Genomic DNA, 16,271 nt, shown 5'->3' on the forward strand with positions numbered 1-16,271 from the left:
AATGATAATATGGTGGCAATTAACCTTGATTGAAAAGACTTTCTCATGAAATAACGGTTTGCTGCAACTACTTTCTTTTACCTTTTAAATCAGTTCAAACGAGTCTTTGAAATCTCAGACTCATACATTAAAGTTTAAATTTTTGGTATTGAAATCTCATTCAATTAAAGCATGGTTGTGTTAACTGTTAAACAACCACCTGTAAGTTTCATATAGCAATGTATAAATTTTTAAAGTGTCTTTTTCTGTGCATAACGCTGTATTGAATTCACAAAGACTCCTCACATGACTGGGTGACCCTTTCTTGCGTGGCAAATGAACACCAATGAATCTCTAAGCGGTGCTGCACCATCCCGAGTTTGCCCAATTTAGCCCGATCGGCCCTCTTCGCGATTAATCTCGAGATTCAAGAAACCTCATCTCCACCATCGCAAGAAGAGCAATTCCTGCTCGAGCGAGGCATCCATGCATTGCCGTGTATAAATAATCCTGAGTGCGTCTGCACCTACGAATTAGCGCGATAATTCGTCAAATAGCGCGCTATTTTGCAAATAATCCCAAGTTGACTTGGGATTGCAATCTCGAGATTAATCCTACGAAATAGCGCGATAATTGCGTCTGCATTGCAAATAATCTCGAGATTGTTCAGATCGGGATAATTTGCCAGATCAGATATAGCGCGCTAATTTGAAAACTCGGGATGGTGCAGACGGCCTTTTTGGGGGTAAATATCAGTTACCACGAGAAAGGATCACCAGTCTCACGCAAAGTTGTGCATACATGTAACTCACGGACAGCTTTATGAAACGACCCCCTAGTATTGAAAATATAAGAGAATTCTTTACGTACCTGAACTTAAGCATGTTTTCTAAGGGTAACACCAGACACTGCCAAACAGACGACAACAATTCTTGCCAATGCATCTCTATGCGCTACTTCAAACAGACACATTTAAAAAAAAATTCCTCTAAATTCAGACCACAGTTCACTTCATTCCATTATTAAAAAGTAAACAACATCTATATGTACTCTGTGGTTTGGTGGAGTTAATCAGGGTTAAACTTTGTATAAAATTGCTATTGAAAAAGTATCAATTGTATAAGACCACGAATCTCCATTCATAAAAAAGTATATCACATTGTGAGTTTTTTCTGTGAATACATCCTGATCCTATAATCTTATTGATAGATGATAATACATGTACAAATAAATTCACTTGGTGGGATTTGTTGGTACTGATAGATACAGTATCGTTAGGGCAGGGAATTGCTCCCAGGTTATGATGTTAACTGTGAAAATCAGTTTTTCAGAATGACAGTTATAGTATTAAAACCCCTTGAAATTGATAACCTAACGTGTCGCTCTCAAATTTATATTACATGCTATATTTCCATCGAACATCCTTCAGAATGCAGTAAAAAAAACGAAAATATGGAAGAGTAAATATGATTGAAGAACAGAAGCTGTCACTGTGTAAACAGATTTTATTCAATGGTCACAAACACAAACCACAAACTCACAAAGTCACTGGGCATGGTTAACAATAGGGAAAATTACATGTACAGTATGTGGAAATATGTTTATTATGTATCAACATATTTTTTAAAGATCAAATGTTTTCAGATTAAAAAAATAGAAACCAATAGATGAGAGGTGGAAAAAAATTATAAACAGAAGAATCAAAAGAAAAAGTGAATTTAAAGGGATGGTCCGGGCTGAAAATATTTATATCTAAATACATAGAGTAGAATTCACTGAGCAAAATGCTGAATTTTTCATCAAAATCGGATAACAAATAATAAAGTTATTGAAGTTTTAAGTTTAGCAATATGTTGTAGAAACAGTCTTGATGAATATTCATTAGGTGGGCTGATGATGTCACATCTCCACTTTCCGTTTCTTATGTTATTACATAAAATCGTATTTTTGGCATTATTTCAAGTGTGAATAATATGTCTCCTTTATAATGAAATAAGTTGCAGCAATAAACATCTAATGCACTATTCAGTTGTCAATCAAATTTTCTAGTTCTTGGAGAAACAGATTTGAATAACCCAAATTTCATATAATAAAATACAAAAGAACAAGTGGAGATGTGACATCATCAGCTCATCTAATCAATATTCATGACGACTGTTTTCAAAAATATTGCTAAACTTTAAAATTCAATAACTTTGTTATTTGTTATCCGATTTTGATGAAATTTTCGGCATTTTGCTCAGTGGATTCTAATCTATTTTGAAGCTATATATATTATCAGCCCGGACCATCCCTTTAAGAGGAATTGTTTTCACCTTTTGCCTTTAGTTGATAAAATTCTGTTCTTTTTCTGAATTCAGAGGATGAATTCACAACACTACACTGTAAAAACTAGGGGTGTATTACGATTAACATGGTTGGTGTCCCTAGATGGACACCCCCAGAGGTGTTACACCCTGGAGATTAAAGATAACACCAAACAAGTAACAACCAAAGGTGTTGTAATAACATCCATAGACGGGACGAGAGTGATTTCCTGAATAAAAAAAAGGTCTTTTCTATTTCTGAAAACCTGTAATTCCATTTCAAACTCGACCTTCTAAAAATTAAATAATTTGTTCAATATGTCATAGAAAATGTACACAGCAAAACATGCATTCTCTCTTTTCAAATGTGAATAATAACATTATCATGTTAAGCAGGGCTTGCTGAGAGAACGAAGTTGTTACCCTGGGTAAAATATGACATTATACTTATTATGGGTATTACATGTATACTTCATAATTCAATGAATTTTTACATGAAAAGATAGAAAAACAGAACAGATTTTCTGTTTTGATTCTAATGGTAAACAGAAAATCGCTGTTCCCACCATAGGTGTTGAACTAAAACACCAAAAACTTTAACACCTGAGTAAAATAGTAAAATGACCGGTGTTGCCCTCCATGTAAACAAATTAAAACCACAGTTTTAATATTCAATATACATGTATTGATTCTCTTAAAATTGCTCTAAAAACCAATTTGTTTAAAATCGCCTCCCAGTCGTTTCCTTTCATTGTCATGATTGTTGTTCATTTAAAGGGGAAGTTCACCCTGAATAAAAGTCTGAATAGCCGGAAAAAAAGAGAGAAAATATGGGAATGTTTGAAGATCAAATACTAAAATTTTAAGTTTTGGATTTAAACGAGCAGCTACATGTACCCCATATGTCATATGTAAAATGCATAAAATTCAATATTTAATGGTTCATGAGGACTTATTTTTGTTTTCCTTTTTTGGAACGGGTGTGAAATTATTTGACTATTGTATACTGTAAGGTACAGTAAAAATCATCAATTTTCTGAGAAAATTACATCATTGATTTCTTATAACCATACGTTTATGCTTGCATATGATGTCTGAATCAAATAATTAACATTCTAATAACTTTTTTACACTTTGATGGATTTTTCTCAAACCTTCAGCAACATTTATTATTTTTTCTGCTATTTTTACAATAAACCTTTGTCAGGGTGTACTTTCCCTTCAATAACCTTTGTCTCTCCCTCCTTATTTCCTTTTCTCAGCACCTTGAGCACATGATCAGTGTGGATTTGGTGTATAAACTCTATATTTGTTTTTATTATTGCTGTGCAAAAATACACTAAAATTATGTATGACTCTAAAAAAAGACAGAATTGACAGAATTGCTGTCTTGCAGCTGTCATATTTGTGAAAGTATACCGGGTCGTGAGATCATAAAGAGAAGATAATCAAATAAAGTTGAGCAAAATTTCACAATCTAGAAAAAAAAAGAATGTAGGGTATTTCACTCCAGTCCTGGCCCTACAAAGCTACGGCAAAATTATTTTCACATGGTTTAAAAAACCCAAATTGGGTTATAGTAGAATACTGTCTGAATCATGATTTCATTGTTGGATAATACATTACAGATTGGAATAAAATGTGCAATGTGATCGTATAAAATTATTATTATATTTTTTTGAGGGGAGGGGAGGGGAGCTAAAATTCAAAGTCTGAATTGCTGTAATTAACTGAATTCTGAAAGCATTTTGTGTCAACCCTTTTTGTTTCAATCCTTGAAATTCAAAAATGAAAAATAAGATGCCATAATATAAAAATACATGTATATGTTGCCAATTTGAAGACAAAACAATGATCAAATAAGGCTAAAGACAACTCATTATCCCGAAAGGATTATCTTGCTATTTATAGAGGCCCCCATCTTCTATCTTTGCTTTTCTCTCTCTCTTTCCTTCACTGGTGTAATGTAGGTCCATGGTATAGGTGACTAAACTCTGCGTATTGATCAAGCATGCACTTTTGCTACGCACCCTAATTTAATAACGTATCTGCCAAGAAAGCCGAAAATATCTTAAAGAGTCTGTATTGATTCAGTTCCCATTACACTACTCTCGACCGCACCACGCTAAAAGGCAAGCCAGTCTAAACTCGAGCCACTTCATCAATTTATGACTGACATCCCATGATGAAGATAAAACAATACATGTAATTCATTTCAATCCCTACACTGTAAAACTTGACATCCTAAACATCGCTATATACCTTCAGATAGTCATAGTGTTGAATCCCAGCCAGAGCAAGTTTTCCTTCAGCAAGGAATTGTGCTTCACTCCACCCAGGTGAGGTGCATGGGTACCCAGAAGGAATGCTTCATTCCTAGAAGGCCCTGAGATCTTCTGACGAAGCGGCAGCTCTAGGTAAAGCCAGGGTTACGATAGTTGTGCACTGTATCCTCTGGAAAATGATCTTGTGGCCTAGTGGATTAGTCTAAGGACTTTGAAACAGAGGGTCGTGGGTTCGAATCCCAGCCAAGCATTGGCATTAGAAATTTGGACTTTCAAATGCTCATAACTTTCCTATCTACTACTTAGTTCCAATATAAAAATAGATTTACATGTAATCAATGTTCAGATTATACAAATGATAATATTTATACAATGCATTATGAGTTTTTGTTATGAAAGCCTGGTTTTTTTTTTCTTGATAGTTCTCAAAGTTTCCTTCAAAATAGAACTATTTTTATGCAAAATGGCAGATCATCAATTTCAATTTTATTTATGGAAAATTATTTTCTAAAATCTAGCTTGCAGGAAATTGGATGGGCAATGTAACAAATGTTTTTAATATGAAAAATAAAAAGAGAAAATGCCCTCCTAAGCATTAAGGTCCAAATAATAGAAGCCCCAGTAATAAAGTTTCAATTTCAAATTTATATTATTTTAAAAATGAAATGACTTCCAGTAAAAATAACCATAGACAGAAAACATTTTGCTTCTTCCTCCTCCTTAAGGGCTCAGAGCAATTTCACACCCCCCTGCAATTATATTATATTTTATATAACATACATGTAATTAAAAACAACAGTGAGTGGCTAATGCTATCATACCCCTCGTTTTCATACCGACCAGGATACAATTTTTTTTAAACATACAGATCTGAGCTCCTTCTTGTCAAGAATATTTCAATTTTTTCTTTTCTCCATGATCATGTGGAGGTAACATTGTTTTATTACATTTTGTGGTTCAATCAAGAGGGTCATTATTGTCAAATCTGTAAAAATTGAAATACATGTATACTTTCATTCAAACAATAGAAATGAAAAAGATAGTGAGGGAGGGACATCATTAACTTTGCTTCACATTTCATATAATATAGATGTAATTTAAAAATAGTGAGAGGCTTATGCCATCATACCCCTCGTTTTCATACCAACCAGGATACAATTCTTTTTTAACAGGATACAGATCAGAGGCATCAGACAGAAAACAGGGAGATTCAAAGATTGTGCACAACTCAAACTACAGAGGGCTCACTTTGAAAATATAGTCTTTCCATGATGAAGTGGTTTATAAATTTATACAGACCTCTCTTCAATTCCTCAGGTTTGGAAAATTCCACCATAATAAGTGTTTGGCCATGTTCTTTTAGTGCCTTGCTACATTTAAAAAAGGAAGGTGGAAGTTTATTGATTTAAACATCCAATATGTCCTAAAAATTTATCATGTGCATAATATGAAAAAAAAATGTTAATGGATGCATTTTGCAGTTTAAATGTACATGTACAATAAGTTTCTTTGGTTGTGATTCTGTTACAAAAAAAAAGGGTGAAAATGGCATGAAATAAAAGAAAAAATACATTTTAATGAATGTTCTTTTTTTTAAATTTTTTATGAAATTTAAGTTTGGTTGGGATCCTGACAAAAATGTAGCTTTGGTCATTTTTAAAGGGAAAAACAATTTACCAAATTATTACCAAGTGAGGCCACTCAACATCCTCGAATGCAAAATTATAATTTCCATGAAAACCTTCATGAATGAATGCATGACGATAGATTCTCAGGTCAAGAAACTTTTGCAAGACTGCCATGATCTAGATGATCATGGTACGCCAATGAATATACATTTAATTAACATGAAACCTTTACAAAGGCTTCAGATGGGCTTTAAAGCCCACATACAGCTTTTGGGTAAAGGTTCAATGCAACTTTGAATATGAATTAGTCAGAAATCTGTATACTGCAAACAGAAAGACAGTTTAAACAGAGAAAGACTGTGCTCTATTTCAACTCAAGAGGGCTCACTTTGGAAAAACATCTGTAATCATCTATGTCCAACCCATCAAGCCAGCTTTGTTCTATTACACACACAATCATGATGACTGATGCTCTTTACATTATTTTATTACCCCCCCCCCTTTACCATTTTTAACAACAAAATGAAAACTGGGTATATACATGTACCGTCCGACATGAATAGGTTGTACCAGCAGGAATAAAGGGTTAGTGTGGAGCCCTGGCTTATCACAGATATGCAAATGAGAGAGTTGATGATGTCACACACACTCACTGTTTAGTTTATACTTTATTATATGAAATTTGAATTAACTTTTAATCTGTTTAGATTTGAATATGAATCTCTAGATTGAATTGTGATCATGGATTACAATAATGGCAATTCCATATGTTCAAGGTGGAACAAATGATTGAAATAATTCTTAATATTACAGGAGGAAAAGAGAAAATAGTGATTTTGTGATGGCATTGGTCAGGCAATTCAATTTTTTTCGAGGGCTACTTTTCACAAGCTACTGGCTAAATCTACTGCATTGGATAAGTTTCAACATTGTCTCAGAGAAGGATTTTCTGGGGTTCTTTCAAGCTTTTTGAAGGCAAAATGGCCGCAGCCCCTAACATAATTTTTCACCTGTCATCCCTTAATACCTCATTTGCATAGCACCGTTCCTGTGCATTTAACTGTTTTGTGAAAATAATAGCAACTAAATTTACATTATATCTTTTTCTCCTTATTTATAATGGCAGAACAATAATAGAACAATAGAGCTAGGATGTTATGCAGAAACAGTCTATACAAGGGTTAGTACACCCAAACAACGAGGTGGATTTGCTATTGAATAAAAAGAGAAAAATAGTCCAATTTTGATGAAATTACATGTGTCAGCATTAATTTTGATGAAATTACATGTGTCAGCATTAACCTTGTTTGAAATTCTCTTCTCATTAAAATCAACATTTTGTTGGGGGTAAACTTGCCCTTAAAAAAGAAACCCATCAAAACTAATTAACTGTACGAAAAGAAATTTTCTGTCTTTTTAGCAAAACAATAAAACAATAGTCCATTTCGCTACACTATTTCAAATTAAACTTTTAATATTACTTTGCAAATAAATTGCTGTCTTTCCTTTACTACGTTTAAGATTTTGTAATATTCCATGTATTTGGATTGTTGGAGAAAAAAACCCCTTCTCTAGTATCACCATCATGAATACCTGAACAGCTATTATTTGAAGATGATATATTATTCACAAATTGTGATGAACGAAACCCTATCTTTCTTCATAAAGGGGAAATCCCTAGATTGGCCTTTGGATTCAAACGTCTCTTTCTATCCAAGCTTAACCCTTTTATTTTGTCACATTCATGAATACTTCATTGAACAGATCACCTGACAGACAAGCCTGGAGTCTTTTCTGTAAAAAACCTTCTTCTTACTTGGGAAATTTCATATTGAAGATTAATGCATGTATAAAGGATGGAAAGAAATTCTTTAACTCTATCTTTTTGGGTGTGTTCATGAGCTCTGTAAAGCATGCTATTGTAAAGAGGATGGATGAATGTTTCAAAGTGTATAGTATACCACCCTGTTCACAGTCATTTTCGGTTGGTCAAATGAGGAAATTATACTGCCAACTTTGATCTTGGAGATTGATTTAAGGGAGGAAATAGATTATCTTTTGGGTGTGTACTCTTGGGCTCTAAAAAGTAATATAATGTAAAGAGGGCAGGAAAGCATTTCAAAGTGAACATGTAAGGGCCGTCTGCACCATCCCGAGTTTTCAAATTAGCGCGCTATTTCTGATCCGGCAAATTATCCCGATCTGAACCATCTCTAGATTATTTGCAATGGAGACGCAATTATCGCGCTAGTTTGTAGGATTAATCTCGAGATTGCAATCCCAAGTCAACTTAGATTATTTGCAAAATAGCGCGCTATTTTACGAATTATCGCGCTAATTCGTAGGTGCAGATGCACTCAGGATTATTCATTCACGGCATCAGACCATAATGCATCGATGCCTCACTTGAGCAGGAATGCTCTTCTTGCGATGGTGGAGTCGGGGTATCTTGAATCTCGAGATTAATCGCGAAGAGGGCCGATCGGTCTAAAATCTCGAGATTGAGCAAACTCTGGATGGTGCAGCACCGCCTGTATTGTATTACTGGATACCAAGACCTTGTTCATGTTACATTTCCTAGGTCAGTCCAAGGGGGAAAATACTGCAAACATTGATCTTGAAGATTACCCTAAGAAGAAGTTCAATAACTTTGTCCCTGGGTGTGCATGAATGAGAGCTATGTAATACCATGGTCACATTTGTTCTACGGCGGCCGTACGGCGAGTCAAAAACAGCCGTTTAAATATTTTTGTACCAGCTAAATATAGGTGGCTTAAATAAGAATGAATAAAACGGCTGTTTTCGACTCGCCGTACGGCCGCCGTAGAGCAAATGTGACCATGGTTTAAAGCATGCAATTGTAGAAATGACAGTAGAGTCTTTGAAAGTCTATTGTATTTAAAGGTCAAGTCCACCCCCCAAAAATGATGATTTGAATCAACGGAAAAAATTAATTATGCATAAGGCTCGTAATGAAATTTTAAAATGTCATAACTCTCTTATTTTACATCCGATTTTGACGAATTTTTCAGTATTATGCTTGTTGAATTTGTCTTTTTATTCAAATCAAGTTTTTGTTAAGGTGGACTTGTCCTTTAACTATGGGAATATTATCTGGTTCGAGCAAGTGTGAATGACCGATTTAATTTGGTAGTTTGAGGTGTGAACAAGGTCACATAATTTCCAAGATCGAGTGGGTGTAAAAGCATATGTAATCATTGAAAAAAAAAAGACATTTCACTTACCTTTAATAAAATCTGTTTTTATATTCTCCTCGTGATCCCCAGATTCCACTCCAAAGGCTAACAATTTTGAAGACAATATAACCCACTCCACTTCCACTGTTGAAGGCACTTGTAATCAAAATCAAATGTTCACAAATATTTGTCTCCTGGTATTCCTCTCTCTCTTCTCAATAAATATATTCCCGCCAGATAAAAGTCGATTTCAATAATTTGAAAGCTGTTGCGGTGGCGGCAGGCGCAACTGATCCAACAGACATCAAAGGAGAATATACTTTTCAATTGACAGCTGAACATTTGCAGGTACCTATCATCGCATGAATGTTGTCTTGTTTTACAAGCTGAAAGAAAACCAAAACAGTAAAATTTCATTAGGTTCAACCTAAAAATACAAATTAAAAATCCTATATCTGGGCCCAGTCTTACAAAGAGTTGTGATTGATCAAATCACCCACAAATACAGAAAGTCAGCAATGTCAACATCTAACATGCATGTTTGTACAAAATGTTTTCTAGAAATGATGCATATGCCAGAGCTGCCAACCTGAAAGAGAACAGTTCAGTATTTTTAAAGCTGACAATCAGTATGACATTTAATAGTATTTTCAATGAAATACCACAAGATAACAAATAAAACAGAAACTTTAGAAATCAGTATTTTGCATGAAACCATCAGTATTCTTATTTTTCAGTACTAAATACTGAAAATCCGGACTACTTGGCAGCTCTGAATTATGCATGCATTCATGAATTTCTTGAGAATTCTGTATCTATGCTTCTCTTACAAAAGACATAGTGCGAATATCCTTGAGAAAAAAATTATGACAATGGATTTCCATCCAGAGCTATGGTTGATCGGATCAATCGTAACTCTTTGTAAGATAGGGCCCTGATGAACTGTACATGCATCTCAAAAAATAAAGCAGACTGAGTTTTTCACAGAGCTGTTTCTAAGTTAAAGGACAAGTCCACCCCAACAAAAGTTGACTGGAATAAAGAGAGAAAAATCCAGCAAGTATAACACTGAAAACTTCATCAAAATTGGATGTGAAACATTAAAGGAAGTCATGACATTTTAAAATTTCGCTTAATTTCACACAACAGTTAATGTATATGCACATCTTGTTTGGTATGCAAATGAAGGGACTGATGACATCACTCACTCACTATTTCTTTTGTATTTTATTATATGAAATATTCTAATTTTCTCCTCAATGTCCTGTGAAACAAAGTTTTATTTCTCCCTGAACATGTGGCATCACCATTGTTATATTTTATGTTTCAGTAAAGTTGGTCCTTGATGTCAAATTGGTAAAAATTGAAATATTGTATAATTCAAACAACAAAAACAAAAGAAAAACTTTATTTCACATCCGATATTGGTGAAATTTTCAGCATTACGCAATATATGATTTTTCTATTTTTATTCGAATCAACATTTTCCTGTTGTGGACTTAACCTTTAAGAGCGACTGGTAAACATTTCTTACACGTTAAATAATCACCAATGAACATTTAATGGTGAATAGCATTTACCACAAGAAAGGATCACTGGTCATTCTTAAAGTCACTTACAAACAGCTTTATAAAAACGGACCCCAGGGCCCCGTCCTACAAAGAGTTACGATTGATCAAATCAACCTCAACTGTATGGACATCCATCCATACCATATTTTTTTCTACAGGAAATTTGCACAATTTCCTTAATAATAAACAAAGAGAATCACACTGAGTGTTCAAAAAGAAAGATGAATGCATGAATATACATCATATCTAGGAAATATTTTGAAAAAAATTTGCATGTTAGATGTTGACGTTGCTGGCCGTCCACAGATGTGATTGATCGGATCAATCTCATCTCTTTGTAAGACGGGGCCCAGATGCTAGAACTGCAAAACCTACGCCTGTAAAAAAGAAAATAGAAAAGTTAAAATCAGAAATGATATTTTACCACATAAAATAAATTCTTCCTCTTCCTCTGCTGAAGATAATTGCTGCTGATGTGTTTTCCAAAATAATAATCAAATATTAATGATGATTCTGGTTGAGGTATTCATCACAGAGGTCCGCATAATAATGACAAGGGGAAAAAACATGAGGACCAAATGCAGTTGACATATGTATTATCTAGACAATTTGTCTGGAATTTTAACTAAATAAGGTGAATTTCCTCTCCACTGCATCACTGACGGATCAAAGGAAACAAATTGCAGATAATGGCAGTTTCTATTTGATTTGGAAATAGTAATTATGTCATCCGGGCCGGTCTTACTAAGAGTTGCAATTGATCCAATCAATTTCAACTATGGAAAGCCAGCAAAGTCAACATATAAAATGCATGTTTGTTCAAAATAATTACTAGAAATCATGTATATTCATACATTATCTGTTTTCTTGACAATTCAGTATGCTTCTTTTTGTTTTCAAAGGATATCAAACAAATCTCTGAAAGAAAAACATTGTTGGATTTCTAAAGAGCTACAATTGATTGGATCAATCGTAACTCTTTGTAAGACGGGGCCCTGGAGTATGTACACAGCAAAAACTGTAGTGTTAACCAGTGTACATAGAGGACCACACCAGTTATTTTACACCAGTGTTAAATTGGTGTTAGTTTTATACTGTTTAATTACAACACCTTTTGTTGTTACATTAAATTTTACACTCTTCGGTGTTATGTTTAATCTCTAGGGTGTAATTTTAACACCTCAGGGTGTGGTCCTCTATTAACACCAATTGGTGTCAGTTTTAACACCGCAGTTCTTACAGTGTATAAATATTACATGTATGCTGCTGGTTTAAAGTCAAGCTTATTTATAGAAGGCTAACCATGTCTATCAGTGCACAATATTATGGCAACTTGACAACATACATTGTAACTTCATAATTTCCTGTGCTTTGCTCAAGTCAATAGTCATAATATTCTTCACCGTTATTTGAATTAATTTTCCTAATGAGTTATCAACGATCAATAATTTAGCATGATGAGTGTTACTCATTACCAAGCGGATGATTGCACTATATCGGAGGTGTCAAAATCATTACTTTCATCATTCCTATCGAATAGAGTGCTATCTAGAATAAAATAACATGAAATAAACACATAAATAATGGAATAATTTAATATCAAAAGAGCTATTACTTCAAAGAGTGTTGGGAAGTGTACGATGGTGGATTGAGGTTTTTATGAAAGGGAGGAGTAGAGCAAAAAGAAAAGTTGTTGGTTTCACACGAAAAAATGAAAGGGGATTCTAGCTCAACAACAAAAAAAAAACAATTTGACTCATCAAAGATTAGAAAGCAAAAAAAAAAAGGATACTACAAAAGACTACCATATTATCCCCCCCCCTGCCCTTCCAGTGTCCCCTTCTCCTAGAATCTGTAAGGGAGAGCTCTGCACGATATATTAAGGTAAAATAATCTACCAGAGCAAAATGGATGAAGCTTCATGTTTGAAGTGTACCAAGATGAGAAGAAATTTCAGGTAGAAAGAGCAAGAATATGTACATACGTGTACAAGGACAAGATGAAAAGATCTTGGATCTCATCAAGTCAGGTTGATGAAGATGAGAAGACCACAAGACAAGATTCTGGATCTTATTAAATCAGCTTGAAGAGGACTGAATGACAAGATTCTGGATCACATTAAATCAGCTTGAGGATGAGAAGACAAGGAGACAAGATTCAGAATCTCATTAAATCAGCTTGATGAGGATGAGAAGACCAGAAGACAAGATTCTGAATCTCAGCTGGAAGAGGACAAGAAGACCAGAAGACAAGATTCTGGATCTCATTAAATCAGCTTGATGAGAATGAGAAGACCACAGGACAAGATTCTAGATCTCATTAAATCAGCTTGATGAGGACGAGAAGACCAGGAAACAAGATTCTGGATCTCATTAAATCAGGTTGATGAGGATGAGAAGACAAGACAAGATTCTGGATCTCAGCTGGAAGAGGATAAACGGACCAGGAGACAGGATTCTGGATCTCATTAAATCAGGTTGATGAGGACTAGAAGACAAGATTCTGGATCTCATTGAATCAGCTTGATAAGAATGAGAAGACCAGGAGACAAGATTCAGAATCTCATTAAATCAGCTTGATGAGAAGTCCAGAAGACAAGATTCTGGATCTCATCAAATCAGCTTGATAAGGATGAGAAGACCAGAAGACAAGATTCTGGATCTCATTAAATCAGGTTGATGAGGATGAGAAGACTAGAAGACAAGATTCTGGATCACATTTAAATCAGCGTGATAAAGATGAGAAGACTAGATTCTGGATTTCATTAAATCAGCTTGATGAGAATGAGAAGACCAGATTCTGGATCACATTCAAATCAGCTTGATAAGGATGAGAAGACCAGAAGACAAGATTTTGGATCTCATTAAATCAGCTTGATGATGAGAAGACCAGAGGGCAAGATTCTGGATCTGATCAAGTCACCATAAAAAGGATGAGAAGACCAGGGCCCTGTTTCATTTACAGTTTCAACTGTTGTAACTTTGCCATTATGACAACTACCATGGTAACCTTGATTTTGATTGGCTGCTGAGCCCTGTTGCCATGGTAGTTACCTCTTTTTCAATACCAAAGTGTAAATTAAATTCCATTCATGTGTAAGGGAGGAGGCAAGTCTGCAATTTACATCTATTTCTGAGGACATTTGATGGATCTTAGGTACATCTTTAATACCTTTTCATCAATCAATATACATGTAGCTGTTATTTCAAAGTAACATTTTGCTGAAATCCTCCATAAATATTCACTTGAATGTCCCTAAATCCCTACTAATCTAAATCTTCTTTGTATATCACAGGATTATTGATGTATTTTGGTTATCATATCTTTCCACAAACTACGTGAAAATCAATCATTTTAACTTATTCCAAGCAGCTCTCTGCAGAAATCCTCTATGAAGATCAAATCGAGTTTCCGAAGATCCCCACTAATCTAAACCTTCTCTGCGTGTGAAGAACAGGCTTTAACATCCTCCCACACAATGATGCAAATCTCATTTAGACTTATCCCTGATCTAAACAGAAGGCTTTCAGATGCATTAAAAGGATAATTGCAGTTTCTTTCTTCACTTACCTGGCTTTGAAGGATGAGAGAATTGAAATTCCACTTCTTGATCACACAATCTATTTCCTACAATCCTCACTCGGTTGCCATTTAGGATTGACGGTGCAAACAGGAGATAGAAATCCCGATGAAATTCAGTTGAACCCTCGCAACTTTCCAGGTTTCAACCAGTCGAGGGTGTGTTGATGCTTTAAACTTGACGACTATTCTTGAGGGGTTAAAAACACATGTCCGTAAACACAAGCATGCGGATGTTTACTTCTGAACACGCACTTATCGATAATCAAAAGGATGTCCATAGAAATTAAAGTGTTCTTAATACATCTCTGCTTCAATTTACAAGCAAGCAATCATCTGATTTCCTGGATTGCATACCCGTCGGCAATGGAAAAATCAAATCTAATTTGGGGCCTTTTAATCAAATCTGTGGCTGGGATGACCAAAAAATGGAAGAGGGATGAAGGGAAGTAACTGAAAATATGCGGTTGAATTAAAGCAACACGATATTCAACATAGATGAAAAGCAATCATGCATTGCGAGCGAGGGGATTGGTTCAAATTAGGACCTCAAGCTAGCAATTGTGATCAACGAGTCACATGACCTGCACGTAGGGCCACCAGCAAATTGAGCATCTCCTTCTCTTGAGGATTTGTTGGAAAACATCCACCACTCCTTCAAAAAGACGGTAAACTTCCGATGACAGTTCTGTTATTTCATATCCGACATCGTCTGTGGAAGCTCGTTCGTGAACCTGATCGGAGAGCGTAGGTACATGTAGGATGGGAGTCTGAATGCGAGACTAAATGTGTCATGAGGATGCGTTCACGTTTCTCCCTGGAGGATCTAGGCACAGATGGATGACAGAATCATGTACGCGTGACATTGGGCATCATTCACACCTGTAAGGCTTTCCACATGGAACTAGGCTTGATTGGTCAGGCAGCATGGAGACATCTCTATACAGAGAGAAAGAAAGAAGAGACAAGATGAGAAAAGGTGGAAATGTCAAAGTAGAATTTGATGAAAAACATGAAACAGCATTTCAAAGTATTTCCTGCAGAAAGCTTGTTTAATTGCCTAGCAAAAAAAGAATTATGTAAAACATGAAACAATATAACATTCTATAGCATTTTTTTTGCAGTAAGCTAAATTGCCTAGCAAAAAATTGTAAATCAAATGATATAAATAAAATAGAATAACTTTATAATCCAGAAAGGAAATCTTTTTTTCACTGGTTTACATATACTATACAATGTACTTGTAAAAACAAAAATTGATGATTACATGTCAACCCAAGGAAAAAAACTTTCACCCAGGTTTACATGATTCACATAATATATACAATATGTAAGAATTAGAATTACAAGTCACAAATTAGCAATGAATTCAGCTTTTAGAATTAATATCAATGTTGGGTATGGTTGTCAGTACAAGGCTTTACAGGTACAACTGATGGGGCCCTGTCTAATACAAGAGTTGTTGTTTATCCAATCAATTTCAACTATAAAGCCACTATGCCAATTTGGCTACGGTTTGACAAACCTTCAGATTGGGCAGGATCGGGGAAAATGAGCCGGAAAATGAGCCATTTTACCGGAAGTCAGTGAAAAATAATTTACAGAAATAAAAATAGTCCAAGGGAATGGGGGATCAATTATGTTCATGTGCTGCTGTTAATATGCTACATGTAGGAAAAACCTGATTATGCTCATCCCACTACTGCGTACCATGTTGCTTATGATT

At 35.0% G+C, this 16,271-nt stretch overlaps 1 long non-coding RNA gene across 1 annotated transcript; it reads right to left on the reverse strand.

The window, feature by feature from the left end:
* Positions 1 to 685: 685 nt before the first annotated feature.
* LOC121432050 lies at positions 686 to 15,480 on the reverse strand. Its single transcript, XR_005972176.1, has 3 exons — positions 14,537 to 15,480; positions 9,444 to 9,781; positions 686 to 932 (listed from the first exon to the last, which is right to left on the reverse strand). It is a non-coding gene; the product is annotated as an uncharacterized LOC121432050 (long non-coding RNA).
* Positions 15,481 to 16,271: the final 791 nt, after the last annotated feature.

This window comes from Lytechinus variegatus, chromosome 18, assembly GCF_018143015.1.
Source record: "Lytechinus variegatus isolate NC3 chromosome 18, Lvar_3.0, whole genome shotgun sequence".
Taxonomy (NCBI): Eukaryota; Metazoa; Echinodermata; class Echinoidea; order Temnopleuroida; family Toxopneustidae; genus Lytechinus; species Lytechinus variegatus.